The following is a 7,701-nucleotide window of genomic DNA, read 5'->3' as shown; positions in this document are numbered from 1 at the left end:
TGGGCTTCTCCTGGAGGGTCCCCCGGTTTCAGGGCATTCACTGCCTGGGAAGGGGTTGTCCCTGGCCCATCCCCAGGACCCGTGCCGTCTGCCTCGGGCCGGCCCACTTCCCCCGAAGTGCAAGGTCAGCGCTCGGCCTTCCCCCGTTTCCCCCTCCGGCTCTGCATCCACCCACGCCGCCAGCGGGCTCAGCCACCCTCGCCTCCTCTTCCCCCTGGCCTGGTAAGTGGGGTTGCCTCCCCAGGTCTTGGGGTTCTCCTGAAGGTCCGGGTGTGGCAGTGGGGGCGAGGCGCAGTCCCGAGAGTCCGCCCCAGGTCGCGGACTCGGGACACATACTGTACTTACGGTAATAAAAATAAGACATCCCCCGAAAACAAGGCATAGTGTGTCTTGTTGAGGAAAAATAAATATAAGACAGTGTCTTATTTTCAGGGAAACACGGTACAACTGATCTTCAGACGATAGAGATCAGGTCCCCTGGAGAAAATGGCTGCTTTGTAGGGTAGACTCTCGGCAGCCTCCACCCCCAATCTCCAGGAAAATCCCAAACCAGAGTTGGCAACCTATGAAGGAAGAAGGGACGACAGGCCACTTATTTTAGGCTACATTTGTTTACCATTAAAATACAAAATACATTTAAAAATACTATGTAACTTAAAACTCTGTCTTGAGTTATTCCCGTATCATAGATGCAGTCAAGCAACAGACTTCAAGCCCATACCTCTACCATTTAACAGACAAAAAGGGCTATGTGATCATTAGGACAAGACATGAAAAACAACGTACTAAGGCTAGGATTCCAAAGTGCAGATACAATGTAGAAAAATAGTATTACATCAGTAGAAAACAACGCAGCAATAGAATGATAATACATACAGCAAACAATTTTTTTGTATGTCGTCAAGTCACAGCTGATTTATGGCGACCCTGTAGGGGTTTCAAGCGGACAAATAATATGTCCTAAAACACAGTGGTATAGTCCACAGTCGCTTTCACCTAGTAAGTGCCTTTCTGAACCATTCCATTATAGTAGATGTCTCATTCTATTGATCACATCAGTTTACACTGTGTAATCAACCTTGAGTCTCAGAAAGGCAAACTATAAACATAGAAAAACAAAAATAAATGAATACCCCCCAACTCTCAGAACAAGGATTGCTACCTTCCCTGCCCCCCATTATACATTATTGTAGCCTCTCCTTTATATGCTGTATTTGTTTACTTAGCAATAGCTCGTCCCACATGATTTTAAAAGCCATTCGTTCTTTCGATTCATGTTACACTACAAACTATCTAATTGTATTGTATTTCTGAATACGAATGCCAGGAGGCAACGTCAGGGGAAGACATAGCCTCTATGCCCTGTTTGTTGGCTCTCCAGATCACCTGGGTGGCCACAGTGTGAAACCAACCCGTTCTGAAATGTAATATCAAGTGACTGAGGTGGGGGGGATTGAATCCAGAAGAATGGCAACTGTTGTACAAACAGAATTTTAACAAGGCATCCCTTCAGTGCAAAAATAGAGACCAAAGGCCAGAAAATAGACTGTCCCTACACAGGGACCGGTGGAGAGTTAATATGGAAGTCTGCAGCCCTTTTAAAATGGAAAGATGTTTATAACAGCTGAAAGATGTCATGAATGAGAATGAAACAAAAATGTGAAAAGACGGATCTGTGGAGTCAGGTTTCGTACCTGGGGTTCCAATATCCAGCCTCAACACTCTTAACAGATGCCTCAAACCAGCTTTACGTAATAGAGTAGCTGCTAACCACCAGAGCAGAACTTTATTGGCCCAAACCTATGTGTTTGCCCAATTGCCAGATTTTAAAGTTTAAAAGCCAGAGAGATTCCAACAGAGATAATAAACTAGAGGCATCATCAAGGCAAGAGCCCCGTGGTACAGAGTGGTGAGCTGCAGTACTGCAGTCCAAGCTCTGCTCACGACCTGAGTTCGATCCCAACAGAAGTTGGTTTCAGGTAGCTGGCTCAAGGTTGACTCAGCCTTCCATCCTTCTGAGGTCGGTAAAATGAGTACCCAGCTTGCTGGGGGTAAAGGGAAGATGACTGGGGAAGGCAATGGCAAACCACACCGTAAACAAAGTCTGCCTAGGAAACGTCGGGATGTGATGTCACCCCATGGGTCAGGAATCACCCAGTGCTTGCACAGGGGACCTTTACCTTTTTATCATCAAGGCAACATAGGTCACTGATAGATGTACTGTGACATTTGTGGGTTGTGAATGCACATACATGCAGTCGGGGAACTTTGCCCCTTAGTAAGTCGTTTGTAGAGGTGGTTAGCACCACTTACAGGAGAGGTCCCTCACTATTCCTACAAGCCCTGTGTGCTCTCTGAGCAAGACTGTCCAGCTGAGTTACTTGCTAACTGAGGTAAAATAAACCTCCATCAACATAATAAATGATATTAGCAGGCATGATTGGACGTTTTGGAGGACTTTCATTCATAGGGTTGCCATGAGTCAGAAGCGACTTGACGACACTTAACACATACAAGAGTGGACAAAAGGGCTGGCAGGGTGGAGACTTCACCCATGTCTGAGACAGGCTGGTGGAAGATAAAGGTTAGTTCAAGGTAATCAAGCCCATCTGGCTGCTTGATAGTAATTACCTGATTTGCATTTTTCTGATGAAATTACACTGGTAGGTGGATGCCTGGCTTTACAAAAAACAAACAAATAAACCCAGGCAGTGGTTAAGCATGTGGATGTCCCGTCAATGAATCAGTCTCCCACGCAAGGTTTTGGCCACTCTTTAGCACAGCCTGAAGAGAGCCTTGACCTCATTTTCTCCAAAGATATTCTAGTTCCTAATATGGCTGCCAAGGAAAATTTAGCCAAGATGGAGTTGGGGTACACAGCACAAATCTAGAAAGGGGGACCATGGTAGCAGGGGAAGAAAAAGAGATGTTTCAAGTACCTTTGATGGACTTGAAAGCTTTCACACTGTTTTGTGCCATAGTAGTTGGTTCTAATAAAAAGTATTATGTGGGCTGTGTTTTGGTTTTGAGCCAGTATGGCTGCAAACTACTTTTGACGTAAGAGAACCATTAAGCTATACAAGTTGGTCAGTAGAGCCTCAGATAGCAATAACTGGATCTTTGATACCTGCTTTGCCTTGAAGAAGCCCTCCTGGTGTGCGGGAAAGACGCAAGCTCAGAAACTTCCTCCTCTCTTCCCCTCAATGATTAAGTAAGAACTTGCAGAGTTTCCTTTTCCACATCGACCATTACAGCCTCCCTCCCCTATGTCGCCGGCTGGAGCTCTGGCGGGGATTTTCCTTGGTATTAGCTTCTTCCCCTCCTGAGTAGCAGAGGGCATAGTGTGTTTTGCGAATCCGCAGGAATGCTAGCAAAGCCAATAACAACATATAAGTAACAAAATCTCCCCAAGTATCGCTAATTCTGTTTGTGTGCAAATGTAATATTTTCCAGGCTGGCAGGCAGCAGTAGTGAAAGCTGATTGCTCATGCTGTCCCCTGCCAGCGTGACTCACGCCTGACCAAGGAGGCCCGCTCTTCCACAACAAAGTTTTTTGGATCCAACTTTAACTTTTCCCTTGGAGCCATTGGCCATTCTCCAAATCCACACCCTACCAATAGTCAGAAAGTTTGCTCCAGATTTTTGCGAACACATGAAGCTGCCTTATACTGAATTAGACCCTTGGTCCATCAAAGTCAGTATTGTCTACTCAGACTGGCATCGGCTCTCCAGGGTCTCAGATAGAGAGGTCTTTCACATCACCTACTTGCCTAGTCCCTTTAACTGGACCTGGTGATGATTGAACCTGGGACCTTCTGCATGCCAAGCAAATGCTCTACCAGTGAGCCATGGCCCCTCAGGTCCCACAGCCTTACCACCACCATTCTATAAGTCACACATTTCATTAATACCTGCAGTGTGAACGTATGTTGGATGTGGGTCTGATATCAGTGTGGCCTAGTGGATGAACAGTTGGAGAGAGCCCTGAAGCCCACTAATCGACCTCACAGGACGTTGCAAGGATAAAGTGGTCTCATTAGGGCTACCCGGAACTCTACACAGAAAAGGGATAATCGTCTATTGACTTATTTGAGCTGCTTCAGAATACAACTGTTATCTGAACAGCACGATATAAATATAATTTAAAATAATTAGAGTTTTAAATGCTGTTCATACTTTTTTTAAATTGTAAACATTTGTACATTTACCCCTTGGTATTATAACTTTAAGGAAAGAAATCACACAGGGAGACGTGTTAAGTTTCTAGCCAAACTTGTTATTTCAGCCTTAAATTAGCTCACTTGCAACTGCTACTGCTTTCTTCTCGCCCAGGATATAATTCAGCACGGCCGTGGGAGGGCTCTGCGCCCTTTTTGCACAGCAGGACAGATTAAGTTTCTTAACCCCAAATCCTGAGGAGGGGGTCATGCAGTAGGAGGAGGTCACGCAGTGAGGGCTGCCTTCTCACTGGCTGCTGCAGAGCTGTGGGGTGGGTGGGGGGCTTCCGCCTTCAGCTATCGCTTTCTGTTCAGCTAATTTGAGCAGAATTCCCAGAAAGACCTCAGTTTGTTTTACAGTTTCCATTGATTGGGGAGAAACGGCCTCTGGACTTTGAGTGGGGAGGGTTCAGGTCACCCATCGTCACCAAGGAAATGTACTTTACTCCTCTTAGGGTGCCAGCCTGGGGGCATCTGGCAGCGTTTCAGGCCAATTTTCTGTTTTGTAAGAGCCCATTATTTGTTGGCATATGCATCACCACCAACGTACTTGGCTTCTGATTGGTGAGCGGGGATCTGATTGGCTGTGCAGATTTTTAAAGAAGAGTTGTTTTTTTATATGCTGACTTTCTCTACCGCTTAAGGAAGAATCAGACAGGCTTACAATCACCTTCCCTTCCCCTCCCCTCCCCACAACAGACACCCTGTAAGGGAGGTGAGGCTGAGAGTGTGTGACTAGCCCAAGGTCACCCATCTGGCTTTATGTGTAGGAGTGGGGAAACCAACCTGGTTCACCAGATTAGCCTCCGCCGCTCATGTGGACGAGTGGGGATCAAACTCGGTTCTCCAGATCAGAGTTCACCACCCCAAACCACTGCTCTTAACCACTACACCACGCTAGCTCTCTTTCCTTTGGCAGCAGCTGCCACCACAGCACAAGGATTGTCATTATGTGACTGACGGAAAGCGGTGGCAGCCATGTTGTGGCTGGCCCCGCCTCTTGAGGCACCTGTTTTGTGGTTGGCTCCACATTCTGTGGCAGCCATTTTGTCCCTGCCCCACCACGCTGTGTCAGCATCCCAAAGATGCTCACAGGCTCAAAAAGGATGGGGACCCCTGGACTATATGAACCTTTCCTCCATAACAAAAGGGGAGCCAAGGAGAGCATTCACCTGGCGTTCTTTTGGAGGGGGGCAGTGTTTAGAAAAACTTAGGGACACTTCAGTCAACCATGGATGGGGCTCTTATTTATGACCTTTGTGTTGTTGAGCATCCAGTATGGCAAGAGGGTCATGTGACTCAGAATTCTGCCCCGTCCCCCATAGCCATTTCACTAAAAACAGTCACACACGACAGGGACTTTGAAACAGATCTCAAAGTACATAATTTTTCAAGACTGAATCCTCTCCAGATGGTCACCCAACATCTGTGGTTGTACACTGCAGATGGGAGTGACCAAAGAATCTGTAAAGTTAGCAGAGCATTTCAGGAGGAAATTGGGTGCTATAAAATCCACGATTACACATATGTTCAGAATGCACAAGGCATTATATACATATAAGGAGAGAGGAGGAATTCAGAAACATGACAAGTATGGCGGAATACCAGATCAAAGAGTCACCCTCACTGAGGAATGTTGAAATGGGCCTGATAAAGAAAGGTCAGTGAAACTGATTCCAATCCCATTCTCCTGCCATTTGCATGAGGTATCTTGTGGCTTTGCATTGGCATACAAAGGAGGGCTGGCCACACCTGGAAAGGTTAAATCACAGCACAGGTGTGGTTGAAACCTACCCTGGGCTGAGATTTACATAACCTCATACAGAACAGAAAGAGAATACTTTTCAAACTGTGTTCCAGCCAATGTATATTATCTATTCACATAACATAACAAAGGTGGAAAATGCAAAAGTTTATGGAATAAGTTTATGGAATAAGTAAAATGCTCTTTAAATGTTAGTACATCTGTCACTGTTACTCTGCATGTAAAGTTGTATCTGTTTCACTGCCAAGTTGGATATGGTTTTTATATAAAAAATTAAGGCATTGAAATCAGACACGGCTATCATTATATGTTGTGGAAATACTTGCCCTTAAAATGTGCATACTGTTCTCAAAGTCTTCTTTGCCAATTAGTATCTGAAGGAAGCCTGCCCAATTACATTTTTTCCTATGGGCCTCCTGACTGAATTACCAGTTTTTTCCTTTTCTGTTTTTGTCATCAAGTTGTAGCTGACTTATGGAGATCCCATAGGATTTTGAAGGCAAGAGACATTCAGAGGTGGGTTGCCATTGCCTGCCTCTGTGTAGTGAGCAACCCTGGTATTCCTTGGTGGTCTTCCATCCACATACTGACCAGTTGTACTTGTGCGGCTTATAAATTATAGTCATAGACAAACAAGAACAAGAATGTACCGGTAATCAATGCGTCAAGACATACGTTACTACTAAACCTGTTATTACAAACCTCAGACTAGCCCCTATGGTCCTTTCCTGTTATCACTCAGACTTCAAAACACTATTTCTGTAATGGCAAAAGAAGCCCTACAGCCGCAACAAAAAACACTTAAGACAAAAATTAGATAAGCTGGAAATCTGCAGGCCAAGGGACAGCAACCTTTCCTTTTCCAGTCCCATGAGACGTTCCTTTATATCATTTCTAGGCAGCTCTGCAGATGGAATTAGGAACTGGCAGTTTGTGTGCCAAGGTGATAAGTGAAATCTTCAAAGACCAATATACTGCTTTAAAAAGTCTGACAAAATTTTAGTGAAGCCTCCAGTAAAATGCGCCAAATTTTTAGCCTCAGCTAAAACAAAGCTTAGCTGAAGCATGTAGGTGGATCTACTGAATTTCCTCTCTTGCTGTCTTTACAGCTCCATTATGCTATTGACTGAACTATGTTCGAAACTGCATTACATTGCACTGACGATTGATCCGTGCATTGCAGTATCATCTTATATGGCAGCTGGTCTCTAAGGTCTCTGGAAAGGACTTTTTTTCTTGATCAGAAATTGAACCTGGGATAGTTTTGCTGAGAAGCCTGGAGAAAAACATCCTTTCCCCGTAATAGAGCCTTAATGTGTGAGCTTGGATCCCCGGAAGCTTTTCATTGGCATGGTGGTCAATAATATGACAGCAAGGCTCTCTTAAAAGGGCAGAGTATTTTTCTCCCAGCCAGTGGGCAACTTTAACCTGCGACCTTCTGCATGGAACAGCATGGCCTCTTCCACTGAGCTCCAGGGTTGTTGCTCTTTTAGGCTGGCGTAGCAAAAACATATGTTAAAGACTCTTGTCTTTATTTCTAGATACAATCTATTAACTTTTCTGCATTTCTAATGTAGAAACTGCGGAAAGGAGGATCACAAGAAGAAGCTGCAGATAAGAAGAGCCAGAGAAATAAATCGGAGGACATCTGGAGGCGTGGGTGGCGGAGGCTCTGACTCATCCAGGCTTTTTGTGACCTTGAAATAAGGGTCATTATCT

This window comes from Euleptes europaea, chromosome 13, assembly GCF_029931775.1.
Source record: "Euleptes europaea isolate rEulEur1 chromosome 13, rEulEur1.hap1, whole genome shotgun sequence".
Lineage (NCBI taxonomy): Eukaryota > Metazoa > Chordata > Lepidosauria > Squamata > Sphaerodactylidae > Euleptes > Euleptes europaea.
Note: the sequence above shows the minus strand (reverse complement) of the source record.